The sequence below is a fragment of the Stegostoma tigrinum genome, chromosome 25 (genome assembly GCF_030684315.1).
Source record: "Stegostoma tigrinum isolate sSteTig4 chromosome 25, sSteTig4.hap1, whole genome shotgun sequence".
NCBI lineage: Eukaryota > Metazoa > Chordata > Chondrichthyes > Orectolobiformes > Stegostomatidae > Stegostoma > Stegostoma tigrinum.
In genome coordinates, this window is record NC_081378.1 from 6,331,876 (window position 1) to 6,358,887 (window position 27,012).

A 27,012-nucleotide genomic window follows, 5' to 3' on the forward strand; every position below is an offset into this window, starting at 1 on the left:
CCCTCCCCTGTGCCTCACCCACCTCTGTACCCCCCACACGACCACCCCACCTCCAACAGCCTTCCGTATTCTGGGGCTGTTTCTTTCGGATGCCCTCAGTCATTCCTAACATGCCCTCCATTTCCTACGGCATCTTTCTGTGCAAAGATCAGAGGTACAATATCTGTCTTTGCAGCTCCTCTCTTCTCAATGTCCATAAGATCATAAAAAGTAGGAGCAGAAGTAGACCATTCAGCCCATCGAGTATGCTGCGCCATTCAATGAGGTCATAGCTGATCTGATAACCCTCACTCGCACTTTTGTATCTTTTCCCCATTACCCTGGACTTTCATTACTGATTTACAATCTACCAGTCTCAGCCTTGAATATACTTAATGACCCAACCTCAACAGCCCTCTGTGGTAAAGAATTCCGTAGACTCCCCATCCTCTGAAAGAATAAATTACATCTCATTTCAGAATTAGAATTAGAACTTTGTTTTAGAGTTAAAGTTAGAATTATTAGAATTCACTGCCACAAGTATAGCAATAGGTGTGTACAGTGAAAAGTGAATAAAGACACCATTCTCCACCACCACCTTGGTTACAAAAGCATATTTTTCTTTTAAAAAGACGGCAGAAATACAAGAAAGCCAAAAGTAAGAAAAACTTGCAGATGTTAAAGTCTAAGTCTTATCTCCATAAAGGTGTTTGGAGCCATCGATGCAGGTACTCCGGCCTAGCCACGGCCTGGAGTCTCGGTCAGCCTGAGAGCATTGTATTGATCGCCAGGAAGAGCCACGTTCTACCTGCTGCTGACGCTGCAGGCATTTTGATGCTGCTGCTTCCAGCTGCCAGGAAGCTGACACCATTCCATGCACAGCACACTGTTGCTGCCGATCATTTCCGTCTTACACGTACTATCCCTCATTCTAAGATTTTGTCTTCTGGTCCTAGACTCTCCCATGAGGGGAAATAGCCTTCCTGCCTCTACCTTTCGCGTCCTCTAAAGAACCTTGTATGTTTCAATCAGGTTGCCTCGAACTCTTCTATACTTTAACAGGCCCAATCTATTCAACCTCTCCTCACCAGGCAACCTCTTCATACTTAATATCAACCCAGTGAGCGTTCTCTGGAGTGCCTCCAGTACCAGCTTATCTGTCCTCAAACACAGGGCCCCAAAACTGTTCACAGTATTTCAGCAATAACAAAGTGTGGAGCTGGATGAATGCAGCAGGCCAAGCAGCATCTTAGCTGTGGTCTGTCTAGTGCCTTTTCTGGTTTTAGCAAAACCTCCCTACTTTTATCCTCTATTCTCTTTGAAAAAAAAACTAACATTCCACTTGCCTTCCCCATTATTTGCTGAACTTGTTTGCTAGCTCTTTGTGATTCATGATCGTCCAAATGTACAGTGATTTCCACTTCTTTCACTCTAGTCATTTGTGCTTGTTGCTCACAGTATTGTCTTCCGAACATTGGGGAGATCAAGCATGGATTGGGTAACCATTTTTTTGAAATACTTCCCTCTGTCACTCAGGCAGCAAGTGTGACCCTTGATCTGTCATTCACTGTCGTGATAACTCCACACTTTGCTGTCAGGCTGATGCCTCTATCCTCAGCCTGCTGCAGTTTCCTGGGGAAACCCAGTGCAAACTAGAGGAACCGCATCTCAGTTTTCAACTCAGATGCAACCACTTCAATTCTACACCAGCACCTTTGCTGGCATCTCCTTCTATGCATTTCTTTCCACTCTTTTTGTTACAATGGGTTCGTTTTCATCTTGTTTCTTTCTTTGCCACATTTTGATTGTTTTTATATACCAATTCGCACCTTAATTGACACAACTTTTGATTCTTCAACTACTTTTTATTCATTTGTGGGATGTGGGTGTTGCTGTCTGGGCCAGCATTTATTACCCATCTCTAGTTGCCCCCTTGAGAAGGTGGGGGTGAGCTGCCTTCTTGAATCACTGCAGTCCATGAGCTGTAAGTTGACCCACAATGCCCTTCCAGGGGAATTACAGGATTGTGATCCAGTGACAGTGAAGGAACAGCAATATATTTCCAAAGTCATGAGTGGTTTGTAGGGGAACTTGAAGGTAATAGTATTCATACATATTTGCTGCTCTTGTCCTTCCAGATGGAAGTGGTCGTGAGCTTCCTCAGTTCACCAATTATTGAAACCTTGTTTCTCTCCACAGGGGAGGTAGTGGCCTAATGGTATCATCTCTGGACCGTTAATGCAAAGAATCCAGGTAATGTTCTGAGGACCCAGTTCAAATCCTGCCATGGCAGATGGTGGAATTTGAATCCAGTAAAAATCTGGAATTAAGAGTCAAATGATGGCCATGAATCCATTGTCAAGGGGGAAAAAAGAACATTTGGTTCAATAACATCCCTTAGGGAAGGAAGCTGCCATCCTGACCTGGTCTGGCCTACATGTGACTCCAGACCCACAGCAATGTGGGTGACTCTTAACTGCCCTCTGGGCAATTAGGGACGGGCAATAAATGCTGCCTGGTCAGCAATGCCCTTATCCCGTGAATAAATAAAGGAAAAAAAAATATTTCATGAGCCTTTGAGTTTTTCCAGCTTTGTTCATTCTTATGTCAAAGAATATTACATTCATTTTTGATTACTGATTCACATCTGACATGCTCCACTCCCTCTTTCCCTTCCATCTCTCTCTCACTGATAGGACTTGGTCACCGGGGTTAATGGTTAATAGCAGCAGTGGGACATGCTACATTATTATTATTTAAATCAAACGTGTGAAAATTTACCAAGATTTTCACATACTCTTTTGTTTGTCATTTATGTCAGTTCAAGTGAAAGTCTTTTGACAATTCAAAACGTGAACTTTTTCTTACTGTCTCTTTTAAAACAATTACCAATGTTTCTGTGCAGCAGAATTAAAATCCAAAGCTCTATCTCTTTGATCTTCCTCTGATTTAATGAGTAAACCTAAAGCTTCCATCAAACTCACTTTGAATGACTCAGCTCCACAATGAAGCCAGAATCACGTAAATGATTAAGACTTTTGAAATGCAGCCTCTGAAAACAGAATTACTACCGAAATGTTCTTCTTCAAATGGTCATGCCAACGCCCACACACACCATCCAGCAGAGCCTCAAGCACTCTCTATTTAGGTAAAATGAGGCACCCGCTCACCACAGAATAATTGTTCATCGGGTAATTTAAAATTTATTTCTGGTGTGCTTTTAGCATCATTGCATCTGAATGCTGCTCAAGCAACAGTAGAGGAAATGCCCTCAGTTACTTAATCACAGAGGCCAGGTCGGCCCCCGTCCATTCTCTGTTTCGAGACCTGTCGCGTGTTCAAATCTGACCTCCACACTTCTGCTTCAAGATTTGGGCAAAGCAATGACAAGTCAGAACTGAAGCTCCCTCCCGGCAGCACCACCAGCGCGTCTACACCAAAAAAGCTGCAGAGGTTTGAGAAGATTGCTCACCACCACCTCCTCAACGGCAAGCAATGATAGGCAACAAACACTGGATTAGAGACTGACATCCACATCCTGTAAATGAATAAAACAAAAGAAGTCTCAAAATATGCCAGACCATGAATGCACATTGTCAATGTTGAGAGCATTGTGTTGTGTGCAGGATGGTGCACTGAGAACAGTCAATTTCTGCTGCATTTTCTTGAGTCTGCCCTCGCCTGACAATGTGCATTGTGAACTGTGAGACTAATACAACCTGATGAGGTCTTGAGGAGTGGAAATTGCTGTATGGAGAATGTGTTGAATTTCATTGCACCGTCAGTAATTACAAGCCCAAATCTTTTGGTAATATACTTTAGAAAACCGTATGAATGAAGAGTTAGGCATAATTGCCTTGCTGAACATAACCTATATTAAGGGCTAGATTTACCTTTGGAGGGGTAACCAGGAATTGATGCACATTCACCTGCCTGATTTGCCAATAACCCATGAACTAAATTTTTCACCAATGTCATCAAAAGACAGTGGAATATGACAATGTGTGGAATGAACTGGACATCAGAATAAACAATTAGCCTGATGACAGAGTCACACTAGCCTTCTTGTTTGAAATTCAATTTCAAGTTATTTAACCATCATTCATACACTTTAGGCAGAGCTTGATTAGGAATAAGCAATCACAGAAGCATTTTAACTGTTAATGCTAAATACGAACCAAAAAAAAACTGCAGATGCTATAAAACAGGAACAAAAGCAAACGTTGCTGGAAAAGCTCAGCAGATCTGGCAGCATCTGTGGAGGAGGTAAAAAAAAGAGTTAACATTTTGGGTCCGGGGACCCTTCCTCAGAACTGACTTAATTCAACTTTTAATGCCATTTATAATGAAAATATAAAAATACATTCAAGGAACCAGAAAGTAACAGCAGTTCTCAGTTAAGGCATTAAAGTGCAATATAAATCAAACGGATGACTATACTTCCTGCAACACTTCAAATTCTGGGCTTAACTTTAAACACAAATTTAAAATGATGCATTTGCAGGAAATTTGGGGGCGTTCAGGGTGGAGTCAGATGTTTGGTCCAGGCTTGGATAGACAGATTGTGTCAGAGGTTCCTTGATCTATTTCAAACTCCCCACAAGCAATACCACAAAGTATCTGCTTGCTTCTAAAAATCGCAAATCACTAATATCTGTTTGAATTCATGACACAATAATTAGTTGCAACCTCGCAACTCGCTCTCCACGTGACAACTATTCCTCAGTCGTCACAGTATTGATACGGCTGTGGTTTTGCTTCACTGAACTTTTCCATTTAGTTGTTCCAAGGTTTAAAGGCACAAATCTGTACAACCTGTTATTGCTCTATCACTGAAATGATATCTAGATTCATTGCACTGTTAATTCCCATTATTTATTCTTTACCAGGATCTTTAGAGCTTGTTGTTACCCTGTGTTCATTTCCACCTTCATTCTCCAATTCATGTGCCACAAATTACTTCAGGATGCCCTGGGCAATGCATTTAATCCCTTGCCTTCACTCTTTCATGGGATGTGGAGACCTCTGGCAAGGCCAGCATGTATTGCCCATCCCTAACCGCCCTTGAGCTGTTTGTTAGACCAGTTCAGAGAGCAGTCAAGAGTCAACTACATTGATGCGTGGGTCTGGAGACAGATGTATATCGACCGCGTAAGGAAAGCAGGTTTCCTTTCTAAAGGACATTAGTGAAGCAAATGGTCTTTTTACAACAATTGATGATAATTTCATGGCTACCTTTACTGAGATGAACTTTCAATTCCAAATGTATTATGTGAACTAGAGTTCAGAAGATGGAGAGGAGACCTTATTGAAACATATAATTTTCTTAAGGTGCTTGACAGAGGAACTGCTGAGAAGACGGTTCCCCCCATGGGAGAGTTTAGGACAACAGGGCATAGTGAGGGCATTGAGGTGTACAAGGTAATGAGAGGCATGGATAGAGTCGATAGCCAGAGACTCTTCCCCAAGGCAGGATTGACTGCCACAAGGGGTCATAGTTTTAAGGTGTTAGGAGGTAGGTATAGAGGAGACGTCACCCAGGGAGTTGTGAGCGCATGGAATATTTTGCCAGTGGTAGTCGTGGAAGCAGAGTCATTAGTGACATTTAAGCGACTGCTGGACATACACATGGACAGCAGTGAATTGAGGGGAATGTAGGTTAGGCTATTTTACGTTTGGATTAGGATTATTCCATGGCACAACATTGTGGGCCGAAGGGCCTGTACTGTGCTCTACTTTTCTATGTTCTATGTTCTGTAGTCGCAGAATAAAGGGGTGCCAACTTAAGACTGAGATGAGGAGAAATTTCTTCTCTCAGAAGGTTTAGAGTCTTTGGGGTTCTTTGCCACAGAGATTTGTGGGAGCAGACTCCTTGTGTATATTTAAGGTTGAGACAGATAGACTCTTGATCGGGGAATCAAGGGTTACGGGGAAAGGGCAGGAGAGTGGAGGTGAGAAATCTTGGATTTGCTCTGATCTTATTGAATGATCCTAGAGAATGGCAGAGGAGGCTCAAGTGACCGAATGGCCTCCTCCTGTTCCTATATCTTATGAATTTAAATTCCAGCATCGTAACAGGATTTGAACTCTTGCTTCCAGAGCATTAGTACAGTTTCTTGATCAATAGGTCAATGACGTTATCACTACACCACCAAATAAATAAATAAAAAGAATATAAACACACATATTTTCTTTACTATGTTCCCAAAACACAAATTCTCATAATCTACCAGCAGCTGATTTGTCGAGGAAGAGGGGGAAGATACAATGGTGGCTGTAAATGACAGTCTCATGTTTCTTCTGGCAATTTGCCCAAATTAGTGACCTCCGCATCATCGATCAAAAAACTCTGGCTGTACCTCAGTCACCACATTAATGCTGCCAGCTCCTCTAATCTCCTTCCAAAATACACAAACAAAAATAGTTGTAGCAAAATTGAGCAGAGAATTGATTTAGTGACACTGGGCCCAGAACACTCAGATAATGAAACAGTAACATTGATAGCAACAGCTTGAGCCTACATGGCACCTGATAAACACATCAAGGCACAGTTTCGAGCTCTGGATGTGAGTTTGCTCGCTGAGCTGGAAGGTTCGTTTTCAGACGTTTCGTCACCATTCTAGGTAACATCATCAGTGAGCCTCTATAGTGTAGTATAACAGTATAGCAGTATAACAGTATAGAGCTGTTATGAAACAAAGTATGATGCTTGGCCACAGAGAGAGATATGAGGATATTATTAAGAGATATTAGCGTGGTCAAAGTGGTAAATTTTAAGGAGTCCCTTGAAGGGTGGTAGAAAGTGGTAGAGATTATTCAAAGAAGAATTTCTATATTTTGGGATGAGAATGAAGATACAAGTATTTTACTCCAATTTTGGATTCACTCAGTTGTAAAAATATCACATCCAGTCGAGCCTGGTGTAGAGTGCTGGCGTGTGCCTTGAGAGTGTGCGGGCATAAAGGACTCGCGGCCATTTTCTATGGACTTCATAATTATACACTTGTACACAGCACAAACAAGCATCTAGCAGAAGGACTACTCACCCATCCTTTCCTGATGCAAAATGCCTATCTATGAACGTGGGTGGTGATGCAATTGTGGGTGGATGTGTAACAAGAGAAATGTCAAAGAAAGGTCTTTAAATGGGGAAAACAAAATGTTTTCTTTTTCTTAAGCAGCATCTCTTGGCCGAGTGCACTGTTTTCTGGGATGTACTGTAAGGACAGAAGCCAAGAAAAATTAAATTGCTTTCCTGTATCAGCCAATAACTGGTATTGACATTTACTGATTGAGCAGTTGTTTTTGGTAAAAGAAAACATCAAAAGCTCTTTTTCTGAGGGTAGAGGAGCAACCAGCTGCTGCTGAAAAACATAAAAATGCTGCAATGCTTCAACGAGAATTGTGTTATCATGATGTATGTAAATGTAGGGAGATTTATTCGACATTATTTAACAAAGATTGTTCCCCTGTAAGGCTTTGAGAATAGCAAGTGGCTGAAAGTAAGAGAACTCATAAATCCATGTAGATGCTGCAATAATGTTAGTTTGAGCATATTAACATCCAATTTGCAATTGCCATGGTGATGGCTTGGATGTGGTTCAAGCTAAATGTCATCAAATTAGCAACAACAGACTTCCACAAATGCATTAATGGAATTCATAAATATCTAATGTAATCATACACACTTCTATTGGATTTGTGGAAAAGGAAGCTTGCAGTCAGTAAGTGCTTGGCACAGGCCACCCTTTATTGTTACAAATTTATTAAACAGGAAATGTTAATGCCACGTAGTCATCATTTATTGTAGAGGTACAGCTGATTACATCTTTGCTCTAGAATCTTATCTTGCGGGACTAACTTTGGAAAGGGAGAGGGGATAAGGGTCTACAAGCCTCCCCCAAACTACTCCAACTTTCTGCCTTTCCTAAGATGGTCTTTAAAAACCTACCTTTTTGACTAAATCTCGTTAGGTGACAATTTCTGTTCGGTAATTGCTCCTTGGAGTGTTTTTTTAAATGTTAAATGTGCTGCAGAAAAGTTGTTGCTAATCAGGTGGTGATTAGGTGGCGAAAGGCTTGGGCTTTATGGATAGCGAGAGAGGTGGACTTTTGAGAAGTTGCCAAAGGTTCCATTCTTCAGATTAGTTGTTATAGTGAGATGCTGTCTGGCCTCTCACATGGTTTCACCGGCACTGTGCAAAGAGCAGCAGCGGATACTCTGGCCAATATTTATTTCTCAACCGCCAACACACACACTAAACAAATATAGATTTGCTCAGATGGCTGGATGACTGGTGTGTGAAACCAATAATGTCGGTTCAATTCTCACACCAGTTGAGGTTACCATGAAGGACTCTCATTTCAACCTTCCCCCTTGCTTGGGGTGTGGTGACCCATAACTTAGATCACTACTAATCATCCCTCTTTAATGAGAAAGCAGCCTAATGGTGACTTTAACTTTTATAAATTATTTTACCATTACTTCATCATCGTGCGCAAATTGGCTGTCATGTTGCCTACAGTGCACCTCAGTTACACTTCAGGAGTCTTCCATTACCTACAAAGGGCTATGAAATATCCTGAGTTCATGAAATACATTTTGGAAATGCAACTATTTTGCACTTGCTCCAAAGTGGGAAACCAAAAATCAGTTCTGATGCAGATTTCACATTTAAAAATAATTTTCTTGGGATGTGAAGGTAAAGTCTTAAGGTCCATAGAAAAATAACCACGCAGGTTAAAAAAAAACAAAATCAGCATGTAATGACATAAAGCTTGGATGTAAAAGCTCGTAAATTGAAATTAGTAACAAAGAATACTAATTATAATATCAATATTAAATTGCACAGGAATGTAATTATTTTTAAACCATTGTTAGCTGTCTAGTTAATGCAGACTTGAAAGGGTTCAGAAACGATTTACAAGTATGTTGCCAGGGTTTGGAGGGTTTGAGCTAAAAGGAGAGGCTGAACAGGCTGGCGCTGTTTTCCATGGAGTGTCGGAGGCTGAGGGGTGACCTTATAGAGGTCTATAAAATCAACCTTCGAGGGTCATCGATAGGGTGAATGGTCAAGGTCTTTTCCCCAGGGTGGCACAGTCCAAAACTAGAGGGCATAGGTTTAAGGTGAGAGGGGAAAGATTTAAAATGGAACCTAAGGGGCAACATTTTCATGCAGCGTGTGGGGCATGTATGGAATGAGCTGCCAGATGTGGTGGAGGCTGGTACAATTACAACATTTAAAAGGCATTTGGATGCAGACATGGATAGGAAGGGTTTAGAGGGATATGGGCAAAATCCTGGCCAATGGGGCTTGATTAATTTATGATACATGGTTGGCATGGATGAGTTGAACCAAACAGTCTGTTTCCATGCTGTACAGCTCTATGACTCTTTATTGTACAATCTGCTATGCCCCAATTAAGATTTGAATGCCATAGCAACATTGAAATTCTCTTTGGTTAGTTGCTTCCTTAGTGTTTTCGTTGGACAAATGCGCTGAGCCAAAGGGGAGGCTTATTAGATTGACTCCTGGAACGAATTGGGTTGGCTTATGAAGATACTGTAGGTTGGACAGGCTCGGTTTGTTACCACAGGAGGATACAAACATCGATTGACTGACTTGAGTGAAATGTATAAGATGTCAAATGATCTTGACAAGGTGAACATGGAAACAATGTTTCTTCTTTTGGACGTGTCCAGACCTACTAGGAGTTTTTAAATTAGGGGTCGCCCCTTCAGGATACAGTCAAAGAGTTTTTGTTTCTCTCTGATGATTTTGTGTTTTTGGAGCTCTGTGCCTGACCAGTCAGTGGAGGCAGGTTCATTGAATACTTTCAAAGTAGAGATAGATAGATTTTTGTGAGGCTTAGGAATTAATGTGTTAGCCGGGGCTAGATGAGAATGTGAAAACTGGAATACAAAGACATCAGCCATTTTATTGAATGGCAGTGTGGGCCTGAGGGGCGACATATTTTCCTGCTCCTAGGTGAAAGATTGGCATTGAAGTTCTGTTGGTTTGCTGCTGGAATTCTGCCCCAATGAACAAAAACTCTCCTTACAGGAAATCTCAGTGTCAGGCTCACTGACAAAGCTGGAATTCTTAAGAATGTGCTTTTTTTTAGCAAACCAGGTAGGCTCAAGGTTTTCCTTTAAAGATGCACTTTCAACCCTTTATTTTTATTAATTTACAGGATGTGAGTGTTGCTGGCTAGCCCAGCTTTTATTGCCAATCCCTAATTGTCCAGAGGACAGTTAAGAGTCAACAACACTGCAGTTGTTGACATCTTATGTAGGCAAAACCAGGAAAATTAACAAACCAAATTGGGTTTTCCTGATAATTGACAAAATTTTCATGGTCATCATTAAACTCTTAACTCAATTTAAAATAAAATGTTGAGTTCAAATTCCACAATCTGCAATGGTGAGATTTGAACCTGGGTTCACAGAACATTACCTGCTATCTTTGAATTAATAGTCTAGCTCAATACCACTTGACTATTACTTCCTCATATAGTACCATAAATTGGAAGAACCAGCTTTGTAAAATGAAAAGTTTGGAAAGTCAGTTTTTATGCTCAAATTGGTGTGGCAGGGGAGGAAGAGGTACTAGTTTTGGAGAGGGTTTAAAAGAGAGATTAGCCCATCATAGCTGATTCTAATTCTGTTATGTTAATGGATTGACATTTGTGTATGTTTCACTTCAGCAACCTTCTATCATCATGAGACTTGGGGCGGGGTGGTGAAATGAGGGGACGGGGTGATCTTGGATTTATTTGGCACCTTTCACAACCTCATAACTTCCCAAATTCCTTTACAGGCAATTAAGTGCTCTCGGTTATTGACTCTTTGGAGTTGACCAATCTGGGATATGTACAATTCTCAAGGACCTGAATTCTTCACTGAACTAGACAGACTCTGTTTTTCATTAAACAAGTAGTTTCACCCCTTCAACATAGAGTCAGAGAATCATAAACAAACCTTTAGGTCTAACTGGTCCATGCCAGCTATAATCCCAAACTAAACGAATCCCACGTGCTTGTGCTCGGCCCATATCCCTCCATTTCTTTTTCATGTACTTATCTAAACGTTTGTGTAGCAGTTAAGTTATAAACAGCAAGATCCACAAACAAGCTTTGTGAGAAAGGCAGCATCTCCTGTTTATCTGATACCAGTTGGAGGATACATATTGGCCAGGACTATGACAGAATGGCCCTGTTCTGCTAACACAGTGCCAGGGGTAACTCTGATTGTGCAGCTCTCTCTCAGTACCACACTGGAGAGTTTGCTTAGACTTTGTGCTCAGGTTTTCCAGGTGGGACTTGTATCTTCTGGCTAATGTTTTCTATCCTGAACACAACGTAGAGTACCCAATTGTAAAGCCATTTTAGCTTCCCTAGTCAGAGGTTGTAGTAGCCAACCTCATTGTGGGATGCTGTTTGAGGTCTCAGTAAGTGATTACCAGAGATAGTGGGAACTGCAGATGCTGGAGAATCGAGATAAAAAAGTGTTGAGCTGGATGTACACAGCAGGCCAAGCAGCATCACAGGAGCACAAAAGCTGACATATCAGGCCTAGACCCTTCATCAGAAATGGGTCTAGGCCTGAAACGTCAGCTTTTGTGCTCCTGAGATGCTGCTTGGCCTGCTGTGTTCATCCAGCTCCTCACTTTAAGTGATTACCAGAGCTGTTTTTCATCACCCTTCAATATCATTCAATATCCTGAAATTCTTTCCCTAATGGGACTGTGAGTGCTCCCACATGAAATAGCCTGCAGTCGTTCAGTAAGGCAGCTCATCACCACCTTCTCAAGAGCAATGATGGACAGGTCATAAATGTTCTCCTAATCAGTGAAGCTTACATCCTGTAAAATTAATGAAAAGAGGCACCTAATTGCCAGTTGCACAGAAGCAAACGCATAAACAGAATATGCATTTCAAAGGGCACAGACAATTTTGCATTTTATTGATTTGAGAAAAAATTCAGTTCCACAAAAAGAAAGGTTCTCTCATGCTTCTCCCATAATAAAGACATTAACACATCATTTCAAGAGACCCAAACAAATAAATTCACAGCACTCCCACATCCAAAATGCACATCCAGAAAAAGCAAAGCAAGCTTCAAATCTCTCTACAAGTTTGATTGCTCTTTTTAATTAGAATTAGAGTTAGATTTATTGACACATGCGCACATGTGAGTACAGTGAAAAGTTTACAAGACTCCACTTACAGCACCATCTTAAGTACTAAGATAGCTAGGTATACATTCTTAAGTACAGATTCTTAGGGAAAAAAATAGAAAAATAAAGAAATAAAAAGTCCAGCAATAAAATAGAAAGATAGGCAGGAGCAAGAATTTAGGGTTTCATAAAGTTAGCTGAGCAACTGATTGGAACAGAAGGAAGTTCATTTTTGAATGTGCGGACAAATATGGGGAACTAATTTGATCCTGTGCCACAGTGTAAAAATTGACTGCTGTTAATGGAGAGAAAAACAAATAATTAACAGTTCACTATCTTCCATTCCACTGAATTCAACCAAATCAAACTGAACCCCATGTTCAAAAAACAAAGTTGCTGGAAAACATCAGCAGGTCTGGCAGCAACAGTGGAAGAGAAAACAGAGTTAACATTTCAGGTCTGGTGACCCTTCCTCAGAACGCCTATGTTTGCTGCATGAAATTGGCTTCATGAGGATGAACAGTGTTTGCCTTATTCTGTGGTAATCATTTCAGTCCTATAAGAAAACAAAGGGTCAATAGTACAACACTTTTTAGTAAGGTTTGACTGCATAATGAGAAATAGGAGGATTTTCAAAAATAATTGCGGATACTGTAAATAAGGAACAGGACCCCATTCTGAGGAAGGGTCACTGGACCCAAAACATTAACTGCTTTTTCCCTCACAGACGCTGCTAAACCTGTGAGCTTTTCCAGCATAACAAAGTGTAGAGCTGGATGAACACAGCAGGCCAAGCAGCATCGGAGGACAGGAAGGCTGACATTTTGGGCCTAGACCCTCAAGCTTTTTCAGCAACTTTTGTGTTTGTTCAAAAATAACGAGTTTTACATCACACAATCATTCAACGCTTAGTATTATGGTCTTATAGGGAAAAGCCTATTGACAATGAAGCTTGTAAGTTGGGGAATGCACAATGTCCTTATGATTTACTAATGAGTCACTAATTCCATTTCCTCTTCCAAATTCTTTAATCAACACAATAACCCTTGGAAAGAATATTTTGACTCTCTGATGAGGTTTACGAATGTTGACTATCCAGTCCTCAATCCTGTAGTTGAGATTATAATCTGAGATGACAGTCCAATGCAGTACAGAGGGGGTGCTGCATTCAATCACACACTAACCTTAATTCACATGAAACCTTAAACAGAGTTTTAAACTCGCATGACACAACGAGAAAACATGTAAAACAATCCCATTCCTCCCAGACAACAAAGTGTGAAACTGGATGAACACAGCAGGCCAAGCAGCATCTCAGGAGCACAAAAGCTGATGTTTCGGGCCTAGACCCTTCATCAGAGGTTCCTCCCATTCCTTAGACGACATGTCCATCCTGGGCCTCCTGCAGTGCCATAATGATGCCCCCTGAAGGTTGCAGGAACAGCAACCATATTCCGCTTGGGTACCCTGCAGCCCAATGGTATCAATGTGGACTTCACAAGCTTCAAAATCTCCCCTTCCCCTACTGCATCCCAAAACCAGCCCAGCTCGTCCCCGCCTCCCTAACCTGTTCTTCCTCTCACCTATCCCCTCCTCCCACCTCAAGCCACACCTCCATTTCCTACCTACTAACCTCATCCCGCCTCCTTGATCTGTCCGTCCTCTGCAGACTGACCTAACCCCTCCCTACCTATACTCTCCTCTTCACCTATCTGCTCCTCTATCCATCCTCTGTCCGCCTCCCCCACTCTCCCTATTTATTTCAGAATCCTCTCCCCATCCCCCTCTCTGACGAAGGGTCTAGGCCCGAAACATCAGCTTTTGTGCTCCTAAGATGCTGCTTGGCCTGCTGTGTTCATCCAGCTTCACACTTTGTTATGTCGGATTCTCCAGCACCTGCAGTTCACATTATTTCTGATGTAAAACAATCTCTTGGGTTTCCATCACCATTCCTCACTTAGCCAACAAGTAAAAACAGAATAACTGGCCCTTGTTTTTGGAATTTTGCTGAGGACAAAATTGTTTCCCCCAGTTGTCAATGTGACAGAAAGCCAATTCTATCTCCTCTTACAAATTCTTAAAATCAAGAGTAAACAGCAGTTGGTCATTTCACTTCAAAGTACTAGATCTGGATGAATGCCAATGAGATGCTTTTGAAACAAGTGACAAGATGCTGCAGTCAGATATTGATAATCGAATTACATTGCACTAAAACAATTCAAATAAGGCAATAATTGAAATTAAGTAACATGAAACATAACAGAGTGAAATTCAGAGCTAAATGAATTATATTTTCTTTCTCTTTATTCATTCACGGGATGAGGGCATCACTAACCAGGAAACATTTATTGTCCATACCTAATTGGTCAGAGGGCAGTTCAGAGTCAACCACATTGCTGTGGGTCTGGAGTCACATGTAGACCAGGCCAGGTAAGGATGGCAGTTTCCTTCCCTAAAGGACATTAGTGAACCAGAAGGGTTTTTTTGCCCCCCCCCCCACTGACAATGGGCTCACGGTCATGATTAGATTCTTAATTCAGATATTTTAGTGAATTCAAATTCCATCATTTGCTGTGGTGGGATTCAAACCCAGGTCCCCGGGACATTATCCGGGTCTCTGGATTAATAGTCCAGCAATCATACCATGAGGCCATTGCTTGCCTTTAATTTTCTGATAAGCTGAATGAAAAAGGATTTGACCTGATATAAAGGCAAGTTTCCTCATCTTTGCTGGATTGAATTTGTCACTCTCAAGAGTTGAACATGACCTAAAAATCAGTTTTCTGGGAAAACTGTATATTTAAATAAGTGAACAAACAAGAGTCCAAGATTTCAGTGTCAGCAATTTAGAAATCTAAAGAACTGCCTCTCTTTGTTCTTAAGCACTTTTTGTTTCTTTGTGTTTCTATTTGATATATCTGAGTAAAGATGGTCCAGGGTTGTGTAGAAACTTCAGAGCATTGGTTTTGGGAATTATGCCAACTGAGTTTGAACAATCTTTTGCATTAGGCCTTCAAAACCTCAAAATTGGTGTCAATCGTATATTACTTAGCAGAAGCTGCTTTGCTGTATTCATGTGTAGTCAATGATACTTCTCTTGGACATGACTGCTGCAAAATGGATTTCAACCATTAACCATTAAAAGAGGAAAAAGAAATTACAAATCGCGAGAACATTTTTTGAGAGCTTTGCATAATTAAACATTGATGGCAGCTTTTAATATGCTAGAAACCTGACACAGCCATAATGATAACACAGTTGAGAACCTACATGTAATAATCAGGGCTTCCTGTACTCTAGCTCGTAGTTAGTGGTTAGCTTACATCCTGCATTGTCTCTTAAACGGCTGTTTACTTTTGAAAAAAATGTGCAGGTGTAATTCTCTGATGATGCCCCTTTATTTTTGGTGAGAGGCTTGTGCCTAATTATTCATTTGATGGTGTCTGTTGTTAATTAAAGAAGGGCTATTGTACACCCTGTAAATATGAAGTGCCTTCATACGTTTCTAAAGAAAATCCCCCTCCCTTTTCACCTCTCCTGCTCTTTCAGCCAGGTTTCCACTCTCTGCAACGTAAGTCAAATGTGACATGAGATGAGGAGTGTTAGCTTGCTCTTGGATGGCAACGATTGGAAGCTGTAGAAATCACAGGACGTAACCCACACTGAAGGAATTCTTTGGCCCAGCAAGGCCACACCAACCATTGGAGTATCCCACCCAGACCCATCCCCCTAATCTACACATCCCTGAACACAATGTGCAATTTAGCATGGCCAGTCCGTCCAGCCCGCACATTTTTGGACTGTGGGTAGGTATGAGCAAATCTACACAGACGTGGGGAGAATGTGCAAACTCCACACAGACAGTGGCCCAAGGATGGGATTGAACTCAAGTCCCTCGCGTTGCGAGGCAGCAGTGCTAACCACTGAGCCATCGTGCCTTCCCATGCTGAATCTGAGTTCAATGTACACATTTTCTATTGTTGGTCACTGGATAGTGATTAAGTCTGGGACTCCAGGATGAGGGCGAAGGTGTAGTTAGTTGTATTACCACTTAGCCAAGTCTATGGGATCTGCTAATTCAATTCTGACCTTCTCCGTGGGCCCAGCTGCAGTTAACTATCTAAAAATGCGCAACCATGATTTTTAACATTCAATATCCTGTTTGGGTGCTGACACTTCACCCAGCTTTTTATTAAACCAGCAAATAACAATTTCTAAGCTTGGAAATGTGGTTAAATTTCTCCAGAAGCCTGTATTATGGAGCTCTGTGCTCTGGTGTCCAGTTACTGAACCACCAAAGCTCAGAAAGTAGGAGCAAGTGGCAGGCTGTTTTCAACTCATAACCTCAAGGATAGAATTTGAATGTTGGCATTCACCATAAGCAAAAGGAGAGAGAAAATAACAAAAAAAAATGGAGAAAAGAGAAGGCTTACCCTGGTAGACAAAATGGTCTAACTTCAATTGTACAGGCCTTTGCTGAGAGCACACCTGCAATGCTGAACATTGTTTTCATCTCCATCTTCAGGGAAGGAGTAGGGGTGTGCATCAGTTATAAAGTTAGACTGATTCATAAGAAATTAAGTAAAAGGAGGAGTAGACTGTACAGCCATTTGAAATTTCTCTGTAATGAACATAGGACAACATTTTCATACCAGGAATCCACGATGAGCAGAATGGGCCGACACTTTCTGAAGTGTAGAAGACTGAGATGAGCTCTCAGTGAAACATAAAGTGGTTTTTGAGAGGACATGAAAGGGTAGATGCTACAAGGCTATTTCACTTAGTGTGAAAAACTTGAATCAGAGAGCATAGACCCAGCATAAAATGTTAAACATGGAAACTGTGATGAAGAAATATGTCTTCACTCTGTATGGCGTTTTGTAATTTTCACTGCAGAGAACTGTCACTGAGTATATTCCCAGGATGAGGTGGACATATTTTTGAATTCCAAGGGAATGGAAGGATGGATCTGGTAAGTCAAACTGAGGTTGAAGATCAGCTATACGCTTATTGAACAACAGAATTGGCTGAGATCCTGAGTGGCCTAATCTTGTTGCTATCTCTTATATTCTTACATTCAGGAGCAAAAGCAGTAACTCACTTTTGAGGCGTGAACAGAAGCATTTCACACCATTTTTTTTGTTGCTTGTTTGGCTCTCTGGTGAAACCTAGCATTAAGAACATAAGAACTTAGGAAACAGGAGCAGAAGTAGGCCATCTGGCCCATCGAGCCTGCTCTGCCATTCAATAACATCATGGCTGATCTATTCATGGGGCAGTTCCACTTACCCGCCCATTCACTGTAACCTTGAATTCCTTTACGGTTCAAAAATCTATCTTTGACTTAAAGCATTGAGTGAGTTAGCCTCAACTGCTTCACTGGGCAGGGAATTCCATAGATTCACAACCCTTTGGGCAAAAGAAGTTCCTCCTCAACTTAGTCCTGAATCTCTTCCTAGATAATAAACTGTGAGGCTGGATGAACACAGCAGGCCCAGCAGCATCTCAGGAGCACAAAAGCTGACGTTTCGGGCCTAGACCTTTCATCAGAGAGGGGGATGGGGTGAGGGTTCTGGAATAAATAGGGAGAGAGGGGGAGGCGGACCGAAGATGGAGAGCAAAGAAGATAGGTGGAGAGGAGAGTATAGGTGGGGAGGTAGGGAGGGGATAGGTCAGTCCAGGGAAGATGGACAGGTCAAGGAGGTGGGATGAGGTTAGTAGGTAGGAAATGGAGGTGCGGCTTGGGGTGGTAGGAAGGGATGGGTGAGAGGAAGAACAGTTTAGGGAAGCAGAGACAGGTTGGACTGGTTTTGGGATGCGGTGGGTGGAGGGGAAGAGCTGGGCTGGTTGTGTGGTGCAGTGGGGGGTGGGGACGAACTGGGCTGGTTTTGGGATGCGGTGGGGGAAGGGGAGATTTTGAAACTGGTGAAGTCCACATTGATACCATTGGGCTGCAGGGTTCCCAAGCGGAATATGAGTTGCTGTTCCTGCAACCTTCGGGTGGCATCATTGTGGCACTGCAGGAGGCCCATGATGGACATGTCATCTAAAGAATGGGAGGGGGAGTGGAAATGGTTTGCGACTGGGAGGTGCAGTTGTTTATTGCGAACTGAGCGGAGGTGTTCTGCAAAGCGGTCCCCAAGCCTCCACTTGGTTTCCCCAATGTAGAGGAAGCCACACCGGGTACACCGGAGGCTTGGGAACGCTTTGCAGAACACCTCCGCTCGGTTCACAATAAACAACTGCACCTCCCAGTCGCAAACCATTTCCACTCCCCCTCCCATTCTTTAGATGACATGTCCATCATGGACTGACCTATCCCCTCCCTACCTCCCCACCTATACTCTCCTCTCCACCTATCTTCTTTGCTCTCCATCTTCGGTCCGCCTCCCCCTCTCTCCCTATTTATTCCAGAACCCTCACCCCATCCCCCTCTCTGATGAAAGGTCTAGGCCCGAAACGTCAGCTTTTGTGCTCCTGAGATGCTGCTGGGCCTGCTGTGTTCATCCAGCCTCACATTTTATTATCTTGGATTCTCCAGCATCTGCAGTTCCCATTATCCCTGAATCTCTTCCTGCTTATTTTGAGGCTATGCTACCTAATTCTAGTTTCACCTGCTGGTGGAAACAGCTTCCCTGCTTCTATCATACCTATTTTCTTCATAACTTTATCTGTTTCAATAAGATCTCTCCCATTCTTCTAAATCCTAAATAGTATGGTCCCATTCCAATCTGAGAACTGAGACTGGCCTCACAGTCACATCAAATCCAGGCTTGGAGCTGTACAGGACTTTGGTTAGGTCGCAGTCTACTGTCTACAGTTCTGGTTTCTGCACTGCAGAAGGAAATCATTACACTGGAGGGAAATTCAAAAAGGTGTTGCCTGGGCTCGAGCTCTTTCACAAATGAAGAGAGGCTGGAAAAGCTCAGGTTGTTTTCTCTGGAGCAGAGAAAGTTGACAGGGAGCCTGATTGTGATGGACGTGATTATGAGGAGGATGGGCAGCGTGGACAGAAATCAACCACTTCCTCTGTTGAAGAGTCACAAACGATGGGGCACACTTTCAAGGTGGAAGACTGGAGATTTAGAGGATATTTGAGGAAACGTTTTTTTTATCCAGATGGTATTGGGGATTTGGAATGAACTGCTAGGGAGGGGAGTTAAAGTTGGAAACCTCACAACTTTTAAAAATACTTGGATGAATACTTGAAATCTATGACCCTAGCGCTGGAAAGTGGGCCACCACAGATTTAATGAACTTTTGGCAGTTCAGACTCAATGTGTTTCATCTACTGCTCTGATGTCTGGCAAACTGAATGTCCTAAGGATAGATGTGAGACCTCCTGCTGATGTACAATAACACACCCCTACATTTCCCAGCAACATGATAAATAATTTGAGGGATAGGTATTCATCTGAACTGGAAAAGCACTGACATCCTCTAATACCCACAGACCACTTGGAACTGGGGAGCTGGGTCTTGCTGATCCATTTAATCCAACAACCCTATAGATTCCCCCATCATAGAAATACCTGATACAAAAACTGAAGAAGGCTGTTGGAACTGAATAGAGCAGAGGAAAAGGTGAAAATGACATTTACATTGAGAAATTTATATTTCAACAATGAGCACTGTTAACATTGCTGGGAGTGGGAGGAAAGGTTGCAGAAGTGTTGGCAGTGCAATTGTTGAATTAACACATGTGGCTAAAATAGCCTGATCCCTGACAAATAACAAGAGGTCTCCCATTTCCAATTCAACTTCTTCACCACAACAGACTTGTAACTCCTTCCAAGCCACAGCTTTTAAAAGAAGCATGAATAATAATAGTCCCTTATAAAACAACTGTTTCATATTTACATGATGAGGTCCTTGTGCCATATTATGATTCTTAATTATTACTGATGCATAGAAAATTAGTTTGTTGGAACACCTAAGTGTTTCAATACATGCAATGAAATGGTGAGTAGAATCATAGAACTGTCCAAAGGCAGAGTGAGGCCATTCAGCTGTTGCAGCTGTGCTGGCCCTCTGCAATAGTAATTTGACCAATCCCTTTTCTGGCATCCTTACAAATTCTTTTCTTTGAGGGACTTATCCAAGTGCATCTTGAATATCATGATTGAATTTGCCCCACCAAACTCTCAGGCAGGTATTTCAGAACACAGCCATTCCCTGCACAGATAAATTGTTCCTCATGCCAGCCTTGGCTCTTTATATCTGAACATTCTTGTTTTCAATCTTCTGCAAATGGGAACAATTACTGGTGACATATTCTATCTCCGACCACTCTTAAGGTGCAATGGGTAACCTCCCTGTCTTGGGTTTCAAAGCTAAGTAATTTCAAGTCCTTCCTTGATCACTAAGGAAGGGGTGTTCAAAACATGGACACACAGGTTTGACTATCAACTTGAACACTGTTCCAACACACACCAGTGGCAGGCAATGCGTTTGGGAGAACCACATGATGGAAAAAGTATCAGAGGCCCCACCATCTCTAAGCATAGCTCCAGGCCACGATTTGCAGGTGGAGAATTCATGTCGCCAGAAGCCCCAAAATTGTGAACACGTCTTTCAAATATCCATTCAACCGATAACACTCTCAGCTTCTCCAGCCTTTTCATATATTTCCCAAGAGATCTCCTCATAAATCTTAAAGCTTCCTTCCTAAAGCCTTCACTTTCACCCTTAAGTGATCATTTTTAAATACAATGCTCCATTTAAGGTTGAATCAGTCTTTTGCAAACTTTCATTGCCAACACCTCGCTTTTGCATTCTCCACATTTTACTTTAACTATACATAAAATAAAACTAAAAAGAAGAACTAAAAAAGTTAACAAGGCAAGTGACTGATGCTTGCCATTTAACCGTACTTCACTAGGGGGTAACATTTAGAGTTGAATGTTCATACACAGATGTTTGAAATCTGTTGTCAGGACCTTTTCCATAGCCTGATGCCACTGGATCTGATGTCTGATCCACCTACACACTCACTCATCTTACAGGGTGTGTGATCCAATTCAGGATGGCAGGCATTGTAACGAGGTATGGGAGCCCAAGCAGGGATCCTGCGGAAGCGGGCAATGCCACTGTTGGGTGTGCACGCAGAAAGGGAATGAGGAGAAGTTTTTGGCTATTGCAGGGAATTTTTAAAAACTCCACAGCTGGTAGGACCATCAGCAATGAAGAAACCTCCCCACTGAATTGTTGTGGCTGTGGTCCATAAGACCCTAAGACAGAGGGGCAGAAGTCAGGCGGCCAATTGGTCCATTATCCAATGAAACGATGGATGATCTGATAATCCTTAAGTCAATCCAGCAAGAACCACCAGTCAAAGGTGGGGAGTTTTAACAGTGCAGTGAGATCATGATGTGATGGAGGGGTGTGTTAAGGCAGGGCAGAGGTTGGTCCTGCATGAGTGACAATGAGAGGTTGTCAATGGCCTTCTCTCACATTGGACGATGACAGGGTTTGGGGAACGCACCACCCTGCCCCGTAAATGCCTGTGCTGCCTCCACACTCAACATCTGCCAGAACAAAATATTCTACCCAATCTTTTCTCTTTCTCTCTCTACAGATGCTGGCAGAACTGCCATGTATCCAAATCTCTGCTTTTATTTGAGAGTCTTGGCATCCTCAGTGTTTCCCTGTTGTTGTGTGCAATTTTGTGCAGAGAAAAGACAAGCTTCACGCTTGGCAGCTGAATCAGCGAGATTTCTGACCCCGATTCCAAACTACTGTACGTATTGTACAGGAACAACTGCAAAACTGACATGGCATTGCACTTTAGTATAACTAGACATAAGGAGAAGAAAGGACATTATTTAGAATTGGAAATGGCACAGGGAGAGGTGACTGAAAACACAGTCTCAAAGGCATGTTTCAGAGGTGGGAAAGAGGAATGATGTATAGACACACACAGGGAGGTATGGTTTTTGAAGGTATAAATATGTCTCAACTCAGCTTTGAATCAGAATAATTGTTTGATTATGCACAAGTCTAGTGTCCTCAATTAAAAATTTGTTGGCACAGTAGCTGTTGCTGCAAGTACTGAACTATTAATCAGAGCTATCCTGTACGCTGCATCATTATACTTGTCTTTGAAAATATTCACATTTGTTATGGTTGCAGAAGTACAACATCATGTGGAATGCATAAGCTCCCAGGTTTTAAGTGCCTGGTTCCAGGCTGAGATTTGGTTTCTGTTACTTTACTTTGGTGCTAGAATTTTAAATTTTCAAATGCAAGACAAAGATTGAAAAATTTCCATCTGTACCAAAAAATCTGGTGGGAAAATGGTGATGGAAGGGTTGTGTTGTCAAGGGTGGCTCTCCTTCAATAAGCAAGCACACTTTCCAGCGGCCTTTTCCCACAGATCACAAAGTGATTTATTTTTAAGAAGTATAACAATTTATTTCAAAATTCAAGTCCTTGGTCGACAAAGTGCCTGTTGCCAAGGTCCGCTTCTCTATAAGCTGCACTCACTGCAACTTTAGATGAAGGCAATGTCAAGCAGCAGTGGTACAAATTCTGTGCTTTAGATAAAGAACAAAAGTCAAATAGGACCAAAGAAACCAGTAGGGCCCAACGAGAATAAAATGCCAGGATTGAGAATGGTGAAGAAATAGATGTTAGACTTCAAAGGGGACATGGACAGGTTGGTGGAATGGGCAGGCAAGTTTAATGGCAGAGCAGTGTGAAGTGATGCATTTTGGTAGGAAGAACAATCAGAGACAATATACATTAAAACGGTAACATTCTGAAGTGAGTGCTGGTTCAGAGAGACCTGAGTATATATGTGTAGAAATCATTGAAAGAAATAATTACAAGGCAGGTTGAGAGACGGGTTAATAAATTCCAGACTTTATAAAAATGGGGGCATCGAGTAGAAAAGCAAGGAAACTATGGTTAAACTGTACAAATGACAGGTTTGACCCTGACATTTTTCTTTACTCTTTCACACACCGTGGGTGTCTTTATTAAAACCAGCATTTATTGTCCATCTCTAATTATTCCCGAATTGAGTCGCTTGTTCGGCCATTTCAAAGGGCATTTAAGAATCAACCACATCGATATGGATTCTGGAGTGAAATGTCAGCCAGGTAAAGATGGCACATTACTTTCTCTAAAGGGCATTAGTAAACCTACAGGATTTTTACGATGATGGTTGCTGTCGTCACTTGTCATGAGACAAGTTTTATAGTGACATTGTCGCCACACCATCACCAGCTGGAGTACTGTGTTTAGTTTTGGGCACCTATCCTTTGGGAATGATGCGAAGACACTGGAGTGTACAAAAAAGATTCATTTGCATGGTCCGGTGATGGGAAATTTTAGTTACTTAGATGGACAAAATTTAGGAACAAAAACAAAGTTGCTGGAAAAGCGGGTCTGGCAGCATCTGTGAAGGAGAAAACAGAGTTAACGTTTCGGTTCTGGTGACCCTTCCTCAGATAAAATTTAGACTGTTTTCCTTCAACAGAAGGTTGAGAGGAGATTTACAAAACCACGAGAGGTCTGAACAGAATAGGCGGGGAGATAAAGCTTCCGTTGGTTGAAAGATTGAGAATCAGAGGAACCAAAGCAATGACTGTGGCATGCCTTTAACGCAGTGAGTTGTTGGAAGCTGGACTGCACAATGAAAGCATGCAATAGAGACAGAGTCAGTATCTTGCAGAGACCCAGAACAGACAAGATAGATTGAATGGCCTTCTTCTGTTCTGTGAATTATTGTAAAGTAGGTAAATTATGTTTGAATTTGTATCTTTAAACTGATTATTTCTTGCCATTATCATTCCCAATATCCACATTTTCACTGTTTTAATGAAGCAGTGTGATGACTCATTTGCAGCTCTTGATGAGAGTTGTTTAAGTTTTAATCACAAAGTTTCTAATATTCTTTAAAAATTGTTCACGGGATGTGGGAGATCACTGTCTGGGCCCGCAATTATTACTCGTCTCCAATTGCCCTTGAACTGAGTGGCTTGCTGTGAGAGTTAAATATAAACCGCAGTTGCTGTGGGTTTGGAGTCACATGTGGTCCGAGCAACAAAAGACATTAGTGATCCTGATGGATTTTTACAACAATTAGTACACCATGCTAACTTCAAGACTTATATTCAAAATAAATTTCAAAAGCTGCTACGGCAGATTTTGAACCTAAATTTCAAACATTAATTGGGGTCTGCTAGATTACTGTGTAGTAACATTGTCATCCGGCCTCTTCAGCACAGTACATAAAGTCCTGTTGTCAACAATTCAAGGCTCCCTGCATTCTGGTGGATGTATTTTATCCCCTTTTATGTCGACTTTGTGCTCCTTGTTAACTGAAATGTCAAGCTTTCCTGCTCCTCTGATGCTGCTTGGCCTGCTGTGTTCATCCAGCTTCACACTGTGTTATAGCAAACAAGGAGAACTGTCTTTGACATTTTTATTGTGAATGTAAACCATAAACACAAAAATATCTCCAGTACCTCCCTGTTCAAATGACAATGCCATTCAAAAGACTCAGCATTCCTTACTCCTAACCAGATAAGGAAATTGCTTTAAAAATGTGACTGCAGGAGACCTGGACAAGATTTGATTCAAAAGGTCACAAATTCATTTAAAAAATTGTGTTTCTTTAAATACATCAGACTGGAGAAAAGCTATGAGTGACAATGTTTCCTTTGATACTGCCAACTCTCTAGTGATTTTGCCAAAGATCCTTAGACAGCACCTTCTAAACCCACCACCACTTTCATCTAGAATGACAAGGGCAGCAGATACATGGGAACTTGACCAGCAGTAACTTTTCCTCAAAGCCACTCACAAGGCTGACTTGCAAATATATCGCCACTCTTTCATTATTGCCAGGTCAAAATTCTGGAGCTTTCTCCACGATGATATTGTGGGTCAACCTATAGTACACAGGCTGAAGTGGTTCAAGGAGACAGCTCACCACCACTTCCTCAAAGGTAGTTGGTAATGGGCAATAAAATGCTGGTGAGTCAGCGACACCCAGGTTCCACAAGAGAATAAAAAAAATTCTCAAGGGATCTCAATGTAGGAGAATGGAGTTGACACCACACACTCCTTAAAATGTGATATTGTGTCTCTTGGTTAAGCACTGCAGTACAATGTTTCTACTGAATATTCATTGATGTCAAAATTGCTGGTCACATATACACATGTAATCCTGCAGATATTTTTAATCAGTCTACTCAGAGATGCTAAGGAGTAGGAGGGAGTAGAACTCCTCCCTTCCCAGCCACCTGGCTCACAGGTCGGGACACTACCACTATGCCACAAATGCACGAAGTAAGTTGCATTTATGGTAAAAATGTGCATCCAACAACAACAGCACAAAGTTTGGGGCGAACACTTTGCCCTGTCGACAAGTCCAGTGGAAGGAGTTACAGAAGTGTTCTCCAATTGCTATTACTGACTGACCACAGGTGTGATTAAAGTGGATCTGCATCAGCAATTTGACAGAATTCAATCCAGACAAAGGGAACCTCTGATGTCGGGTTGCTTAGCAAACGGCGAGCATAATTCAGTCGCCGGAGAAGTAAGGCGCTTGGAGAATTCGGAAGTAGACTGCTGCACTTTTTCTCCCCCTTAGCAACAAAGGGAGTGAGGATAACACAGACACACATGTCCACGCCTTCACAACCGGGACTGGGTATTGGCTATTTTATCGTCAGCATTTGTTTCACTATCGGCATCATTCTAAAAATGCCCCCAATATCACTTTCCAAAATGTAACACGTTTCTAAACTGGTGCAGAATGGATCCCAATTACACACTCATTAACTGGAAACGGAAAACAGTGCAGAGTATAGCATGTCATCTCACGCCATATATATTTGCTGAACGAAGGGTAAAAGATACATTTTTAAAAAATTAAATTTGTGCTTCTTTAAGGAAAACAAAACTTTCCTTAAAAGAGTAACTCTCGCTCAGCAGAAATAATCCTTAATAAAGACAAAATACTGTTAGCGAGTTTTGAGAAGATTTGTGGATGCTGTGGATGCAGGGTGCTTGGAATAAACACAGAGAATGCTGGAGAAACTCAGATGTCCTGGCAGCGCCTATGGAGAAAAATAGAGTTAACATTTTGAGTCCGGTGTGTCTATTCTTCAGAAAGTAATCTATAAACAACGACAAAAAAAGAACAAATGTAGTCCCAGCAAAAGCAGTCTTTGAACGACAAATTCTGGTGGGAAGACTCACCAGTGAAAAGGAAGGAGGCGGTTGAGGGCCCGGTGAGGAGATCTGCAGAGAATGTACTGAGTGTTGAGTTGGAAACCACTCAAATGTGACAAAGACATGTGTCCGATCAGGACTGTAGCCATGAGCAGAAACCCCACCCACAGGCGACGCCGATTGGTCTCTCATACACGATGTAGGCGGAGGATAACCGGAGCCTACGTCTCATTGGACAGGGAGCTGTCAGTCAAGGGAGAGGCTGTTACTTTCACTTGGCAACTGGTTTGAAATTGACACCGAGGCATCCACGGCAAATTCTGCCTCTGTGACATAATGTCCTCTGACAGAAACTACCCAGCAATATCTAAACTTTGCCTGAACACCTCACGCGGCAGTATCCCTCCTTCCCTACAGCCTCCAAGCTGAATGTTGAAGTAGGATCCCCCCCACCCATTATTAATAGACGGTAGACTCCGACTGGAATTTGTTACACTCAGATAAATACCGTTTATCACACAATGATTGGGACAGTTCCCCGGACGAATGATCTCAAACTCGGTGACATAGTACGAAACGGAGAGGAGTGTATGCGTGTGTGTGTGTAGGTTTGATTTTTGTAAACGACCTACTGAAATGGAATATATGCTGTCGACAAAACACAACCC

The 27,012-nt window shown here is 42.0% G+C and overlaps 1 protein-coding gene across 1 annotated transcript in view; it reads right to left on the reverse strand.

Moving 5' to 3' along the window:
* Nucleotides 1-26,472, reverse strand: part of prkcq (protein kinase C, theta) — a 158,603-nt gene extending 132,131 nt beyond the window's left edge. Inside the window, exon 1 of the mRNA XM_048554527.2 lies at nucleotides 26,372-26,472. The gene's annotated coding sequence lies outside the window, so the exon portion shown is untranslated. The remainder of the gene's footprint in view (nucleotides 1-26,371) is intronic.
* Nucleotides 26,473-27,012: the final 540 nt, after the last annotated feature.